The following is an 18,448-nucleotide window of genomic DNA, read 5'->3' on the forward strand; positions in this document are numbered from 1 at the left end:
TTTCTAACAAGTTACTAAATGAGGCTGATGCTGCTGGTCTTGGGGATCACCCCTTGAGGACCACTGTATTAGGGCTTACTATGAGCCTGACACTCTTATAAGTGCTTTACACGCGTTGACATTGATTTCTCTATTACTACTACATTTCACAAAGGCGGAAACTGAGTGTTTGAAGACTGCAGAGGCGTAACCAAGGTCACCAGCAAATGGTGGAGGTGAGATTTGAATCCAGGCCTCTTGCTCTTCAAAGCCTGTTCTCTCCACTGGCGCTTAATACTGGGCAGTGCACATAAGGGATCCAAGAGCTATTTGTGAAGATGATTGATGAACGAATAAGCTCTAGCATCCCAAGGAAATGAAGAAAAAGGAACAAGGGAATAATGTACCCAAAACTGAGTGTGAGGTTCTGTGATTCCAGTTGTATTTCCAGAAAGGTCAACATTTGTGACCTAGAACACTGCCTTTTAAACTACTAGTCTTAACCCAATAGCAGATTTTGAAATCTATTAGTATACCCCAGTGAACATATTTTCAATGAAATGGAATGGAACAAATAGAAAACATAGAAGTATTGTTTTTGAAACTTTTGTTTCAGGTCTGTATGTGTGTTCTGGTTCCTGGTGTATTTCTTAAAGTGGATGGCAGTGAAAAAAAGCTTCACAGCCATTGTAACCTAGAGGAACCCATTCCTGTTCCAAACTCGATTCATTTTGACCTCGTGGGACACAGATCTGTTCTGTAACCTTAGAACGGTGCTATCCTGTCGCACTTCCCTATTCTGTAAAACCCACAGTGCCTGAAATCCTAGCCAGCGTCTGAAGAGATTTACAAAGATTAACTAAATTCCGTAGGCAGAATGTTTGAGCTCTTTGGAGAAAAGTGTTTGTGAATATACTGATGAGGAACTCAGAGAGAGAGAGGCAAATAATAATGATTAATAGTGGTAATCATACAATAACTACTAACCTCCATTGCCACTCTGTGGGTGGCAGGCCCTGCTCTAAAAGCTCTACTTTAAGTACTCACCAACAACCCTATGAGATAGATATGCATAGAGCAGTCGTGTAAAGTGAAATCTCATTTAAAATTGTAGTGATATTGGGTAATACACTGTGTTGGTGACGATGTGGTGAAACAGGTATTATTGAGTTGTGGCCAGTAAGTTCGTTCTGTTTTTTCCGTAAGATGTTACGGAAACACCAGAACGAACTTTTTGGCCAACCCAATGCTATACCCAGCTGGTAGGCAAGGAGACTGGCCCCGCCTTCTCAGAAGGCTGTTTGGCATACCTGAACAACCTTTCACATCCTCTGGCCCATCAATTCTAGTTCTAAGAATATATCTTACAGTATACTCATACCCGATTACAAAGGATATGTGTATAAGAATATTCATTGTAGCACTGTTTGCGGTAGACAAAAATCTATATATACCTATGGGAATGGCTGAAATATAAATAACTGACAATGACAATACCAAATGCGGGTGAATTGGCATATATTGCTGGTAGAAAGACAAAGTGGTACAGTCACTTTGGAAATGAGTTTGGCAAGTACTTATTAAGTCAAACATGCAGTTACCATACAGCCCAGTAATCCCACTCCTAGATGTTTACCCAAGAGAAATAAAAGCTTATGTCCACACAAAAACTAGTATGCAATAGTAGCAGATTTATTCATGATTGCCCCAACTGGAAATGACCCAATGTTTTCCAACTGGTGAATGGATATAAACTAGCTGTGGTATATCTGTACCATGGACTATAACTCAGAAATAAAGAGGAACCAAACACTCATACACACAACAATATGGATGAATCTCAAATGCATTGTGCCTAGTGAAAGCAACAAGGCTCAAAGGCTGCATCCTGTATGATTCCATTTATATGACATTTTGGAAAAGGAAAGTCCTTTTGGACAGGGTACAGAAAGCAGATCAGTGGTTCCAGGGCCTGGGGATGAATGAAGGGGATGACTAGGGAGGCTTTTGGAGTGATGAAATTGTTCTGCATCTCGGTTGTGACTACATGATTGTATAGGTTTATCAAAATTCATAGAGCTGTACACTACTGCATGTATACCTCAATCATCTTGACTTTTAAAAAATAACTGGAAAGGGCTTCCCTGGTGGCGCAGTGGTTAAGAATCTGCCTGCCAATGCAGGGAACACGGGTTCGAGCCCTGGTCTGGGAAGATCCCACATGCCGCGGAGCGACTAAGCCCGTGAGCCACAACTACTGAGCCTGCGCGTCTGGAGCCTGTGCTCCACAAAGAGAGAGGCCGTGACTGTGAGAGGCCCGCGCACCGCGATGAAGAGTGGCCCCCCCGCTCGCCGCAACTGGAGAAAGCCCTCGCACAGAAACGAAGACCCAACACAGCCAAAAATAAATATAAATAAATAAATAAATTAAAAAAATAAATAAATAACTGGAAATAACAATATCATCAGTAGGGGGATTGGTTAAGTAAATTAAGGTAAATGAAATACTATGCAGTCATTCCAAAGAAGAGGGAGCTCTAAACATATATATGTAATTATCAGAAAGATGCATAGATAGAAATTTTTAAAAGCACGGTCCAGGAGACTGTGTGTAGTATGTCACCGATGGTCTAAAGAAAGGGAAAATACTATTTGTTTACCTATGAAACCATTCTCCATATAATTAAAAAGCTTATCCTTCTCTGTGATGACCTAGATGGGGGGGAAGAGGAGGAGGGAAGTCCAAGAGGGAGGGGATATAGGTATGTATATAGCTGATTCACTCCATTGTACAGCAGAAACTAACACAACATTATAAAGCAATTTTACTCCAATAAAAAAAATTAATACATAAAAATAAAGAGAGGGAAGCTTGGGGCAAAAAAAACCCAAACCAACTCATTCTGAAACTGTGCCTCATAGGATTAACAGAAACTGGTCACTAATAGAAATTCTTGAGGTTATCTAACAGCTTGCTTAAAAACCCCTCTGCTTGTAGCCCACCTTCACTAGGCAAGCTTGCCTTAATTATTTTGTTCAAATTGCATACGCAGCAAGCTTCATGAAGCCTAAACAATAAGATGTTTGCCTGAGTTGTTTTCCAGGAACTTGGAGTCAGCTGTGTCTTGTTCAAGCTCAATCAGGCTAAGACTGTTTGGGACCACCAACCCTAAAATTGGACCTGTGCGGGCATCTGATGAATAACCTTTTGATGTCAGAGGGCCAGAAATGCCACCCTCAGATCGTGCTAAGTGCCTCCATTTTTGAACATACATCCCATGAAAAAGCGTGTAACTCAGATATGTCTGTGTAGAACAGTGATTACCTCACCTTTTCCCTACCTCCAATCACCTTTCCCCATATCTAAGACCAACCTTCTTTTTTTAAAATTAATTAATTTATTTATTTTTGGCTGCGTTGGGTCTCCGTCGCTGCACGCGAGCATTCTCTAGTTGCAGCGAGCGGGGGTTACTTTTCGTTGCAGTGTGCGGGTTTCTCATTGAGGTGGCTTCTCTTGTTGCGGAGCACGGGCTCTAGAGCGCAGGCTCAGTAGTTGTGGCACACAGGCTTAGTTGCTCTGCAGCATGTGGGATCTTCCCGGACCAGGGCTTGAACCCGTGTCCCCTGCACTGGCAGGTGGATTCTTAACTGCTGCACCACCAGGGAAGCCCCATCCTTCTTCTTTATCCCATAAATATCTCAAGCCTCTCGCCTTCAGGGAAGTGGATCTGAGATTTGTTCTCCTGTCTCTTCACTTGACTACCTTGTAAATAAACCCTTTTTTTGCTGCAAATCTTGGCACCTCAGCATTTTGGCTTGTGGCACATCAGGCAAACAAACCTGGTTCAGCAATAGCTATACGTGGCACACATCTGAAAAGATATACGAGAAAGTACAAACAAAAATTGCCCCTGGGGAAGACTGGATAGCTAGGGGTCAGTGGTCAGAGAGAGACATTCTTTAATCCACAGAGTAATTTTGATTTAAATTTTTAATTATGTGTATACATTACTGTGCACAACCAGCTGTGTGCAGGTGAAACTTGATAGCCCTCCTTTTGACCACATTAAGGATCTTGACATGCTCAGTTCTTGAAGTGGGGCAGGGGGTAAGTAACACCTCCCTTGACCAATGGGAGCCAGTGAATAATCCATGTCTCAGGTGGACATTTATGAGACATATTCTACATAGTTCCCTAGAGGGTCTCCAGTGGGATTAAGCCCTAGTTGCACAGCGCAGTAACCAGCTCAGTAACTCACCACTGCACTGATTTCACCTTCTTCCCAAGTTCACTGTCACACTTCCCTCCACTCCAGTTTCTCAGAATTCTTCCCCACAAAAAACCATTTCCAAAATAACTCCTTGTCTCAGATTTTGCTTTTTGGGTTAAACCAAGCTAGGACAATTGAAGGAAATGCAGAGTTCTTGAACGATTCTTCATCATCGCAATGAGCAGTTTCAGCTTCTTGACACAGGATCATTGCAACTGATCACCTCAAGTGCAATAAATGGCAGCTCATGAACTTCATGGAATCTGAATTCACGAGCTCTTATGATGACAAAATGGGAATTTTTTTGTTGCAGCTCACTTTTTTGCTTGTTATCATTATGTAGTATTGCACGCTGATGCAAATATTCAGTTGGCCAAAAAGCTCGTTCAGAGAAGCCGAACAAACTTTTTGGCCAACCCAATATATGTAACTGATGTGTACAGAGAGCATTCCAAATGAGGGAAGGAAGGGTACATAGAGGAAGGACCTGAAATGTCTTCTCGAACCACAGAGACTTGCTTTGGTGTTTTAATAATCTGGTTTCTGGGGTTGGCTGCCTCTTTCTGTAAATAAAGTCCAATTAGGACACAGCCATCGCCACTTTCTAATGTAGGGTCTGTGGCTGCTTTCATGCTACAACAGTTGAGTAGTTGTAAGAGACCACTTGTAACGGGGTCCACAAGCATAAAATACTCAATCTGATCCTTTAATTAAAAGTTTGCCAACTCCTGACTTCTTGTTCTACAATTTTTCTAGGCAAAGAGTATATTATTAACAAATGGACCATTGTTATTTTCAGAGCAATATCCATTAATAATAAACAGAGCAACCAACATTTATAAGCCCTTACTGTGTGCATGTTATTTCACGTCATCCTAAAAATACTGGGACTTCCCTGTTGGCTCAATGGTTAAGAATCCGCCTGCTAATGCAGGGGACACAGGTTCTATCCCTGGTCTGGGAAGATCCCACATGCCTCAGAGCAACTAAGTCCGTGAGCCACAACTGAACCCGCGCGCCCTAGGGCCCACGTGCCGCAACTATTGAGCCCACGTGCTGCAACTACTGAAGCCTGAGCCCCTAGAGCCCGTGCTCTGCAACAAGAGAAGCCACCGCAATGAGTAGCTCGCGCACCGCAACAAAAAGTAGCCCCCACTCGCCGCAACTAGAGAAAGCCCTCACACGGCAATGAAGACCCAACACAGCCAAAAAACAAACACAAAAAACAAAAAAAACTGGGAGGCAGGTATATCATCCCCCTTCATAAAGAAACTGGTGTTTAGAGAGTTTATGTAACTTTCAGGTAAATGGCAGACGACCTCAAGTCCACTGACCCCTGCTCAGCTATTTTCAGTTATCCCGAATGAGAGGCATTTCTTCCCTGCCCCTCCCATTGCCTCCCCCTCTTTTTTTTTTTTTTAAATTTTATTTATTTATTTATTTATGTTTGGCTGTGTTGGGTCTTCGTTTCTGTGCGAGGGCTTTCTCTAGTTGCGGCAAGCGGGGGCCGCTCTTCATTGCGGTGCGCGGGCCTCTCACTATCGCGGCCTCTCTTGTTGTGGAGCACAGGCTCCAGACACGCAGGCTCAGTAATTGTGGCTCACGGGCCTAGTTGCTCCGCGGCATGTGGGATCTTCCCAGACCAGGGCTCGAACCCGTGTCCCCTGCATTGGCAGGCAGATTCTCAACCACTGCGCCACCAGGGAAGCCATGCCTCCCCCTCTTACCACTGGACCTTTGCATATGCCCTTCCCTCAGCCTGAAAACTTCTTCCTGCTCTCTCCTCTCCCTCCTAGTTGATTTCCACTCATTCTTCAGATCTCAGTTTATATCTCATTTCTTCCTAAATGTTCTCTGGCTAGAATAGGTTTCTCTTCTCAGATCTATTTTGGGGGCTGGGAGGGGCTGAGAAAAGGAAGGGATATAGAGATAGGAGAAGGCTTCCAAATAGAGATGCACCCCACCTGGTCCCCCAACCAAGGCTCAAGGTCATGCCCCTTCTTGAGGGCAGACCACTTCCAGTGCCTGGTCCATGCTGGAGTATAAAGGTCCAGACTTCGCACCCCAGCTTGGGACAATTCCGTGGGAACCCCTCAACTTCAGAGCTTCCTGTGGTAGGTTGAGGCCTTTCTGGGACCCAGCTTCCTCCTCCCCTCTCCCGATCCCCCTCCCTAGGTGTTGAACCCAAGAGCCCTCCCTAATAATAATCTCACTTCCTAATAATCTCACTATCCGAGTCGGCTTCTCTGGGAACCTGCCACTCAATCCCAGAGACCAGGGGTAGCTCCAATTGCCCTTGGTCCCCTACCTTCCCCCGGTTCTCTGATGACTCATCACTCAGCAATTCCAGAGCTTAGGGCATTCCCTGAATTGCACCTGGAGAGCGGCAGGAATGTAAAGTCACAGTCATCCTCAGAATGCCCCAGAATTCCCCCACCCTACACCAGCACCATGGCAGAGCCACCTACATAGGCTGGACTGAGACTCTTTGTTTCACGTCTGGTGCCCACACTGGACTACTTTGAAGGACAGAAACCTTGCCTACCTTGCTCCTCTCTGGTAGAACAAATATTTGTAGAATGACTGAATGAATGAAGTCCTGCAAAGTGGCTCATTTTACAAATGAAACTGAGACTCAGAGAAGTAACTGACCCACAACAATTGACTATGAGTGGTGGAGTGGGGATTGCAGCCCAGCCCTTCTCCTCCAGCGGGACTAAGAAAATGGAACCCACGGAGATCATAGGTCCTGATTTCTGCACTGTGGCATATACATAGTTCTCACATTGGAACGTTGCCATGTAGAATATTTTAAAATGGAATTTTGGGGGGTAGGAAGAGGCAGTGGCAATTAATGTAAGTCCTTTAGAGGAAGTAAAATGAATCTGCTAGGTAAAATGACATTCTCATGCCACTGCCAACAGGACATTTTTGGAGGGATGGATGAGCAATAAATTCAACAAATGCTTTGTTTACCAAGAGGGCTAAGGATTAAGGAATTCTTGAGGTAAATCTTGCTGATGTGTTTTATCAGAGGATCCCAGCTGGAGCAAAGCTGCTTGTTGAGATCAAAAGAGTTAAGTGTCCCTTACCAAGATTTAGTCACCTCCCTCCTGGTAGGGTGCCTTTTCTTAGGAGCTGCAGGAAAGGCTGTCTGGAGAATGGGGGTGAGGTGGGGAGTGCAGATGGAGTTTTACAAATTGGAGACAGCTACTTTATAGAAATGGTATCCTCAACAGACAAGTCAAGGCATCTTTTGAAAATATGACACGCCTGTACATAAGCCATTCACAGCCCCTGAGACTTTGACATCTAAGCTGCTGAGTCAAAGGGATGGGTCTGAATCCCAGGGGAATTCAAATTCTTTCTGGTTCATTAAGGAGGAAAACAGCTACTGTCTTTTTTTTGCAATATTGTTGCACTGGGCACAGTGCTAAAAATAGGAGTGACTTATTTTTTTAAATACTTGCCTCTTACTAGACACTGTGTGAGACATTTTGCATGTATCATGTAATTGAATCCTCACATTATCCCAGGAGGTAAGTATTATTGTTATCCTGCTTTAAAGATGAGATGAGGAAACAAGGCTTCAGGAGGCAAAGTGACCTGCCCAGGTCAGACAGCTGGACTGAGACCTGACCATTCAAACAGTCTGATGCCAAGTCTAAGTGTTGCCAAACATAGTTTGTGTGCCTGAAGCATAGTAAGGCCAAACAAACCAAAAACGTCAGAGTTTGGAGCAGAGAAAGGTTTACTGCAGGGCCAAGCAAGGAGAACAGGTGGCTTGTGCTCAAAAACCTCAAACTCCCCAATTGTTTGGGGGGAGAAGTTTTTATAGGCAAAATTTGGGGTGAGGGCTGCAGGGTGTGTGACTTTCTACTGATTGGTTGCTGGTGAGGCAACAGGGTGGTACTCCAAGGATCTTGTGCTCAGCCTCAAGTTACCATCCTCTACCCATGTGGGGGCTATAATTCTGCAGAACTCAAAGATATTGTTATATATATATTCCTCGAGGAGGAACCAGGACGCTGCCCCAGGTCTGCACTATTGTTTCTTGACTGCTCCTCCCTTGTTCCTGCATTCCCTCCCTTCCCATATCTGCCCTTTTGGAACTCAGGGAAGGTCAAGGAGACTGAATGAAACTTATTTCCTACAAACAAGAAACGGGGGACACAGAAAGGATTTGTACCCGGGAGCCCCACAGGGTCCTGCTTGGTTTCACAGGGTTTCCTGTTTCATTCATACAACAAGTGGACAGACTATCTGATATTCCAGATGGGCTAGACAAACCTATGATGTGTGGTCGTTATAATGAACTTACAGATCCACACAATAAGGACGTTTTCATGCTGGAAAAGAAGGTAGGATAAAGATGCTGTCTTGTCCAAAATCTCCCCCAAATTTCCTAGTCTTTATCTCAGTTAGGGCTTCCATGTCCTCTCTGAGCTCCAATCATTGTGAGACGATACACACTAAAACCGAAGCAGAGAAGGGTCAAGTACCTTGTTCGAGGTCACAGAGGTCACACAGCTGTTTGGGAGAGGAAAATTTCTCCTTTACCCCTTTGGGTTCTTTTGACTGGTCTAATAATGAAATTGACATAAGAGAGAGAAACAGGAGAGAAACAAATCTAATTTTGTACATACGGAGGTCACACAGGTATAGGACCTAAGAAATGACCAAAGCAGGCTGTTTATAGACCCTTTTAGACAAAATAACAAGTGAAGGTTACCTGCTTTAAAGCTTTTTGGTAATATTTGTGGAGAAGGTTTTGAAGATTTGTATTTGCTCTTGACAAGTACATTGACCCTCCAACAACACAGGTTGTGAATTTCAATTCACAGGTCCACTTAGACATGGACCTGCACGTCCTGCACAGGAACCACATGATCTATGGTTGGTTGAATCCGTGGATGTGGAACTGCAGATACCGAGGGATGAGTGTAAAATTATAAATGGATTTTTGATTTCTTGGAGGGTTGGTGCTCCTAATCCCCATGTTGTTCAAGAGCCAGCTGTAATCTTAAGGAGGCTGTGATTTAGAGTTTGGGCAAGAGAGCCCTTTTAGCAGTTTGTATTTTTATTTTTTTTAATTTTAATTTTTTAAAATTTTATTTATTTTTGGCTGCATTGGGTCTTCGTTGCTGCGCATGAGGGCTTTCTCTAGTTGCAGCGAGCAGGGGCTACTCTTCATTGCGATGCATGGGCTTCTCATTGCAGTGGCTTCTCTTGTTGTGGAGCATGGGCTCTAGTGTGCGCGGGCTTCAGTAGTTGTGGCTCACAGGCTCTAGAGGGCAGGCTCAGTAGTCGTGGTGCATGGGCTTAGTTGCTCCGCGGCATGTGGGATCTTCCTGGACCAGGGCTCGAACCCGTGTCCCCTGCATTGGCAGGTGGATTCTTAACCACTGCGCCACCAGGCAAGTCCCCAGCAGTTTGTATTTTTAACAGCCCTCAAAAATAAAATAAACTAGGGAATTCCCTGGTGGTCCAGTGGCTAGGACTCAGCACTTTCACTGCTGTGGACCTGGGTTCAATCCCTAGTCAGGGAACTAAGATCCTGCAAGCCTCGAGGGGAAAAAAAAAAAAAAAGTAAATAAATAAATGAATAAAATATCCTCTGTCTTTAGTCTCAAGCAAGTGTGGGCATGGTTTTAGATACCTCCTGGAGTATTTACATTTCAAAGACAAGGTAAGGTTTACGTCTTCAAGGGACATAGAGAGAATGCAAGTTTTCTCCTAAGAGTTTTGGAGTGTAATTGTCTATTATCAGAAGTCTACGGTAATTGCTGTTAAATTTTTTCCATCTTTCTGAGTGCATAATTCAACTTTAGGCCAGTTCACTTTAGAGGAGACAGCCTCTAATATCATACCTATCAAAACTTGACTATTAGCCTCCAGCTGAGCTACTTCCTGGTCATTTGCAGGAGGGCCTGGGGAAAGTTCTGGCCACCTGTTTCCTTCGTGAAAGGGGATGGGGGTTTAGACCAGGAATCCATAGATCCAAAAGATCTTCTAGAGGATCAAGGACAGGCTGTTGGGGATAAGGGGTGTATAAGAGGGAGGGAAAGGGGGAATTTATGCTAGATTTGGTTTTTAATTTTGTTCTAAATTTAATTTCTGTTCTTTCATCTTATTAAGAGAGTCCCAAAGGCTGGGTGTTATATTTCTTTGTATCCACTTTTTAGTTTGGTCTTTTCATGGGTACCAATGAGACAATTGTTTGAAGATGAGAAAATTTTCAGTTTAGAAGTTTTTCCAATTCAAAGGATCCATTGTCTGGCGAGTAGCGTTTTCTTAACAGCCACCCAACCCAATAAGCCTTGTTATGGCTTCATTGTGGATTCAAGAGGTATTCCCAAGGAGAGTGAAAAGACGCAGCTTTCACAAAATCCAGGAAGTTCATTCCCAAAGAGAATCTGCGAAAGCAAAGCAAAAGCTCAGTCAGGCAAGGTGACATCTCTATCCATCACCCTGCTGTATTGGCTCTTGATAACATTCTTACAAATGCATCTGTGGTACCCTTGCAACTCTGATTTCCCACCTAGGACAGCATTGCAGGATCCTGGTTATCTACACAAGCTCTATTAAAATGCAGCACTGGGTGTGAATGCTGGATAGTTACATGGCCTTGAACAAATTGCTCTACTTCTCCGAGCCTTGAGTTTCCCATCCATCAAAAGGAGACTAATCATACCCACTTCCTGGGATGTTGGCTACAAATTAGCTAATGCATGATAAGCGCTCAACACAGTTTTTTAGAAAACTGCCTTTATTTGATTAGTAGTTGAAAAATATTAACAGATACAGAAAAACAGTTTAGTCAGCTGGAGAGCCTATAGACACTGAATGCCCCCCAAGAGAACTGACGGGAGGAAACCTGAAAGGGTGAGGAAAAGGGACATTGTGAACCAGAGCCAGACCCCGCCACCCAGGTGAGGCAGGTTACAGCACCTTCTGAAATGTTTAAGTGCCTCAGGCATGAAACCGAATTCCAATTTACTTAGCCCAGCCCGGGGCCAGGGGTACTGGGATGTGTGGGGCGGAATGAGACACATTCGGGGGGGCTGAGACAGCCATCTTTGACTAGAGAAACTGACAGAACGGGAATTTTTTTAATGAATTTTTCATCTGATTTTATTTTCAAATACACTTTCTTTAAAAAAAAAAAAAAGACACTTTCAGCAGGGATGACAAATATCAGTACTAGGAAATCCAGTTATACAAAAAGAAAAAAAAATACATTTTTAGATACATTTATTTGGGGTAATGTACATTCAGTGGCACTAATTACAAAGTAACTATAAGGTAACTAACATGAAACCATGGAACTGTAACTTTGCCACAGCTGCATGGACTTGGGCCTTTCTGGCTGAGCACATCTTCAAAAACGGGATGCCTACCCCAGAGCTAGGCCAGTGAAATCTGTTAGGAGTAAAGCTCTGCAGCGGTGACTCACCAGAATACCTTGCAGCTGACAGACAATAGGCAGGACATGTTAGTTATAAAGCAGTTATAACCACTTTATAGTTATTGTCGTGGTCTGAACGCGGGTTGGAAAAGAATTTCCAGACATAAGGCAGAATGTAAAGAAGATAGAATTTATTAGAGGGAAGGGTCACTGCCAGAACAGCAGGCTGACTTCCTAGTAGTCTGGGAGACTCAAGCCCGAACATGTGCTATTGATCGGTTTTTATGGCCAGAAAACAAAGGAATGGTCCGAGGTGAAAATTTCGTTTACTGGTTGGTCGACGAGGCACATATATCTTCCTTCTATAGGGTGGGAGTGGGACAGGGCAGATGCCTTTCCTATTTGGGACAGGTCCCACTGCCCAGGTGGGCATCGCCCAGGTGGGCTCAGGAATTTCATAACCATCACAACATGGTAGGGAGGGAGAGTAAGAGTCCGGTAGGGGGTGTAACGCTGACACTTTTTCAGGCAGGGTTGTCCTTTGTCCTTGAAGCACCCTTGTCCTTGGAGCACCACAGTTATAACTTGAATTAGCGCCTGGTGTGTCAGATGGGAGAGCAGAGGGCTGTTAGAGCGATGTCAGAGGAACCCTGGCAGGCCAGATGGTTTGGACATCATCGATAATCACGGTTGACTTCTAAACACTGATAGCAAGATGACTTCTGATATGTAATCTTAGATAAATTATAGATAAATGAAAAAGGCCAGTAATCAGCCGCTAAGATTAATAAATAGCTCTTCGAAATTTACTGCATGAGGGCTGTGCTTTGCAGCACAGTTTCCCAAGACGAAGCACCCAGATTTTTCCTTCCTGTATCTGGCTTGCAGAGCTGCTCTCATGTCCATTTCAAAAAGCTCTCTCACTCCATCTTTGGTCTTTAATGCACACCCCATCTACCCCAAAGCTCCAATTCTGTTCGCCATATCTCTGCCTTCCTCTAGTTTTCCCGGCTCCTGCCTATCTTGGTTAGCTCCCACCTTCTGCGCTCATCCTTCCAAAGATCCTTCTTCTCCCAAGCAGGATAATGGGACAGAAATGATTACTGGAGTCCATTTTTCTGGGATGTTTCCTGATTAATGTCCCTTTATCAGGGCTCTCAGTGGAGAAACACATCAGTATAACATCAGCATCCAGGTAGGCGAGGGGCCTCAGGTGATCTCTTCCTGCCCACCTGTGTTCCACAAAGCCAATTCTACCAGCTCTCCATCCACCTCGATATCTGCCACGTAGTTTTCAAACACCATGAGTACACACACCTTTGGGAACTGGTCCTTGCTAAACACAGTGACAGAGCACACTGGCCAATAGGGAAGACAGCAATTAATCAAATACTTAATTACAAACTGAAGAGGTACTACAATAAAAAAAAAATACAGAGACAACAGGGGACCTGCCCTGGAATGGAGAGGTGGTTAGGGAAAGCTTCTGTCTCAGAAGCTCTGTAACAAACTATCCTAAAACCTAGTGACTTAAACCAACAGCAGTCATTTATGTTGCCCACAAATCTGCAATTTGGGCAGAATTCAACCTGGACAGCAAGTCTGGGCTCCACGTGGTGTCATCTGGGGCACCTTGACTGGGATTGGAGAGTAAATTAATTTATGTTAATTTGAGAAACTGCTCCAGAGAAGCATGGTTTCCAGCACAGTTTTATATCTTGTCAGAACAAAGAACGTTAAATAAGTAAGGGATATATTTCAAGGAAAAAGAAAAAAACCACATAGGTCAGCATGTATACCGCAAGTCAGCATGACCTTGGCACCTGGGAAGGGAGTCTTATCATCAGAGGAGGACCAGCATTGGCATCCAGGAAGAGAGGCATTTAATCTTTATTTTTAACGTGGACCTTCTTTTCTTTTGGTCAATGTGTCCTTTTCTCTAATAATTAAAGCAGATGTACAATGTATGTATGCTTGGCCATAAACAGGCTATTTTAGTTAGCATAAAATTCAAGTTAACTCATGTATAAGCCAGAATGACTTCCCTATATCTCAATATGTGAAAATTTCTTTTATTACTGTCTCTGTAGATATTCATAATCTGGACATTTCATATAAGTGGAGGCATATAAAACGTGGCCTTCTGTGTCCAGCTTCTGTCACTTGATGTTATCAAGGTTCTGGAGGGTTCTCTCGAAGATGGCTCATTCACCTGGCCTGTAAGTTGGTGCTGGTTGACAGCTGGGAATTCAGTCAGGGATTTGGGCCAGGGATCCTAGCTCCTCTCCATCGGGTCCCTTTTGTGGGCTGCTTGGGCTTCCTTATGGCATGATGGCTGGGTTCTAAGAGTGAACATCCTAAGAGAATCAGGCAGAAACTTTTCACATTTTATGACCTAGATTTGAAAGTCACATAGTGTCACTTTGATGGTTGTCTCAAGCTCACCTGGATTCAAGGGAAAGGAACACAGATCACACTTCTCAATGGGCAGAGTGTCAAAACACCTTGTAAGAAGAGTGTACCATGGGAGATATAATTGTGGCCATATTTGGATAATAACTGCCACAGCTTCCCTGAGGAAGGGTGATGTTTGACCTGAAAGCTTAAAGATAAGTAGGTGTTAACTAGGCACAGTGGTGGAAGAGCATTCCAGGAACATGGAACAGCATTTAGAAAGGCCCTGAGGTGGAGCAATGAGCACATTTGAGGAAGTGAAAGCAGGTCCAAGTAACAGGGGCAGAGAGAAGGAGAGACACAAAGTGAATGTGAAGGGGCTGACGGTGGAGGACTTTGTCTGTCATGTGCTTTAAATGTCTTGTTTCTGCTCAGGTTCTCTTGCCCATTCTTCCAGAATAGACAGCACCCTAGAGTACCACTTGGGGACAGTTACTCCCCCACCCACCCCTTTCAGTGGGGCTGCAAGAGTGAACATCCAAAAAAAAAAAAAAGAGTGAACATCCTACCCAGTGGGAAGCATTTAGTCAGAGCACAGTGCAAAATAGCATGCAAGTAACCTTCACATCCCCTCCTCCATAGATGGGCATCATCTTTCAAGTGTTGTTGAGATGACCCAAGCTGTTCTGGGTATCACATTCAAGCATTACAATGGTCAGAGGAGAAAACAGAACAACTTCCAGAATGTCTCCCAGCAAACTGGGAAGAACTTTCCCAGAAACTCTTAGCAAAGCTCTCCTTATATTCCATTAGTCTGAATTGGATCACACTTTCTAATCATTTTTTAATTTATTGAGGTAAAATTCACATAACCTAAAAAATCACGATTTTAAAGTGTACAAATCAGTGGCTTTTAGCACAATCACAGTGTTGCACAATCATCACCACTGTCCACTCCAGAGAATTTTCATTGCACCAAAAAGAAATTGTACCCATTAAGCTGTCACTCCCAATTCCCCCCTTCTCCCCACCAGAGGCCCTGACAACCACTAATCTACTTTCTATCTCCATGGATTTACTTATTCTGGACATTTCGTGTATGTAAATGGATTCATACAATATGTGGCCTTTTATACCTGGGTTCTTTCATAAAGCTTGGTTTCAAGTTTCATCCAAGTTGTAGCATGTATCAGTATTTAATTCCTTTTTATGGCTGAATAATATTCTGTTATATGGATAGACAAAATATGATTTACCCAGTCATCAGTTGGTAAACATTTGGGTCATTTCCACTTTTGGACTATTATGAATAATGCTACTGTGAACATTTGTGTACAAGTTAATGTTAAAACACCTGTTTTCAATTCTCAGGCAAATATGGAGTCATGAGATTGTTGGGCCATATGGTAATTCTCTGGTTACCTTTTTGAGGAACTGTTAAACAGTTTTATTGATTGATTGATTGATTGATTGATTGACTGTGCTGCGCTGCTTGTGGAATTCTAGTTCTCTGACCAGGGATTGAACCCAGGCCCTCGGCAGTGAGAACGCAGAGTCCTAATCACTGGACTTCCAGGGGATTCCCTGTCAAACTGTTTTCCATAGAGACTGCATTATACATTTCCATCAACAATGTATATATGTTCCAATTTCACATCCTCGTCAAAGAGGATGTTATTTTCCATTTGTTTTTTATTATAGTCGTCCCACTGTCTATGAGGAGACATTTCATTACGATTTTTATTTGCATTTTCCTGGTGATTAATGATGGTAAGCCTCTTTTCATGTGCTCATTGGCCATTTGAATATCTTCTTGGAGAAATGTCTATTTAAATCCTTGGCTCATTTTTGTTTTTGGGTTTTTTTTTTGAATTTTATTTTATTTTTTTATACAGCAGGTTCTTATTAGTTATCCATTTTATACATATTAGTGTATAGATGTCAATCCCAATCTCCCAATTCATCCCACCACCACCACCCCACCCCCGGTCGCTTTCCCCCCTTGGTGTCCATACGTTTGTTCTCTACATCTGTGTCTCTACCTTGGCTTATTTTTGAATTGAGTTCTTTGCTTTTTTGTTGTTGAGTTGTAAAAGTTTTTTTTTACATATTCTAGATACTAGAGCCTTGTCAAATATGGGATTTGCAAATATTTTCTCCCATTCTGTGGGTTGTCTTTTCACTCTTTTGATAGTATCCTTTGATGTACAAATGTTTTTACTTTTCATGAAATCTAATTTACCTATTTTTGTTGTTGTTGCTGCTTCTGCCTTTGGTGTCATATTTAAGAAACCATCGTCAAATCCAAGATCATTAAGATTTGCCTCTAGGTTTTCTTGTAAGTATTTTATAGTTTTCACTCTTATATTTGGTTTGTTGATCCACTTTTTTTTTACATACACACACACACATATATGTACATATATATTCTTTTTCATATTCTTTTCCATTATGGTTTATTACAGAATATATAGTTCCCTGTGCTTTACAGTAGGACCTTGTTTATCTATTTTATATATAGTAGTTTGTATCTGCTAATCCCAAACTCCTAATTTATCCCTCCCCCACTCCCTTTCCCTTTTGGTAACCATAAATTTGTTTTCTATGTCTATGTGTCTGATTCTGTTTTTGCTTTTTTTTTTGGCTGTGCCACATGGCTTGTGGGATCTTAGTTCCTCAACCATGGATCAAGCCCTGGCCATGGCAGTGGAAATGCTGAGTCTCAACCACTGGACCACCAGGGAATTCCCTCTTTCTGTTTTATAAATAAGTGCATTTGTATCATATTTTAGATTCCACATACAAATGATATCATATGGTATTTGTCTTTCTTTTCTGACTTACTTCCTTTAGCATGATAATCTCTAGGTCCATTCATGTTGCTGCAAACGGCATCATTTCATTCTTTTTATGACTGACTAGTAGTCCATTGTATATATGTACCACATTTTCTTTATCCATTCATCTGTCAGTGGACATTTAAGTTGTTTCCATGTCTTGGCTATTGCAAATAGTGAACACTGGGGTGCATTTTCTTTTCAAATTATGGTTTTCTCCAGATATATGCCCAGGAGTGGGAATTGCTGGATCATTTGGCAAATCTACTTTTAGTTTTCCATAGTGGCTGCACTAACTTTACATTCCCACCAACTGTTGGTCCACTTTGAGTTAATTTTTGTATATGATGTGACTTCAAGGTCCAACTTCCTTCTTTTGCATGTGAATATCCACTTGTTCCAGGACCATCTGTTGAAGAAATGTTTCCCTAATCAACTGACCATAGATGTATGAGTTTATTTCCAGACTCTCAACTCATTTTTAATTTCAATTTCATTGATTCAATCAATTTCATTGATCTATATGTCTATCCTTATGCCAGTACCACAATGTTTGGTTATCGTAGCTTTTAGTAATTAAAAAAAAATTTTTTTTTTAATTTGGCCATGCCACGCAGCTTGCAAGATCTTAGTTCCCCGACCAGGGATTGAACCTGGGCCCTGGCAGTGAAAGCACTGAGTCCTAACCACTGGACCACCGGGGAATTTCCAGTAAGTTTTAAAATCACGAAGCATGCATCTTCCAACTTTATTCTTTTCCCAGATCATTCTGGCTTTTCATGGTCCCTTGCCCTTGCAATACCATATAAGTTTTAGGTTTGGCTTTTCCATGCCTGCAAAAAAGGACATTGGGATTTTTACAGAGATGGCATTAAATCTATATAGATTGTTTTTATGCAGTATTGCCATCTTAACAATATTAAGTCTTCCAATCCATAGAGACACAATGTCTTTCTATTTATTTAGGTCTCCTTTAATTTCTTTCAGCAATGCTTTGTAATTATTAGGGCCAGGAATGAGGCAACTAGGCACAGCCGCTATACCCCAGAGCCCACTGAAATTATTCAAACTAGCCAATCCTAAACTGCCTACTCTACCTTTCCCATTCCTTCCCTTTGAAACTCCAGTGAAGGCTTTTGTCCACATTTCCTCCTTATGCCTCTACCTCCTGACCAGTTCTGGTGTTTCCCTTTGTGACCCCTGCCACAATGTGGCATGCTCCCTTTCCTTGGGATCTGAAGGTATAATAAACTATCTTTCAAAGGCAGTCATCTCCTAATCTGTTGGCCTCACCATGCGTGAATAATAATGAAACCTATATTTAAAAACAATCAAATATTGATACAATGTTGAATAAAGGTAGCAAAAGTGACATCCTTGTCTTGTTCCTGACCTTAGGGGGAAAGCTTTAAGTCTTTCATCATTGTATGTGATGGGGTTTCTTACATATCCCCCTTATCATGTTGGAAAAGTCCCAGTTGTTGGAGTATTTTTAGCATAAAAGGGTGTTAGATTTTATCAAATGCTCTTTTTCTCCATCAATTAAGATGTTCATGTGG

The 18,448-nt window shown here is 42.5% G+C and overlaps 1 non-coding gene across 1 annotated transcript; it reads left to right on the forward strand.

Moving 5' to 3' along the window:
- The first annotated feature begins 9,726 nt into the window (after positions 1 to 9,726).
- TRNAE-UUC lies at positions 9,727 to 9,799 on the forward strand. The gene has a single exon. It is a non-coding gene; the product is annotated as a tRNA-Glu (tRNA).
- The last annotated feature ends 8,649 nt before the right edge of the window (positions 9,800 to 18,448 follow it).

Source organism: Balaenoptera musculus, chromosome 15 (genome assembly GCF_009873245.2).
Source record: "Balaenoptera musculus isolate JJ_BM4_2016_0621 chromosome 15, mBalMus1.pri.v3, whole genome shotgun sequence".
NCBI classification, from domain to species: Eukaryota; Metazoa; Chordata; class Mammalia; order Artiodactyla; family Balaenopteridae; genus Balaenoptera; species Balaenoptera musculus.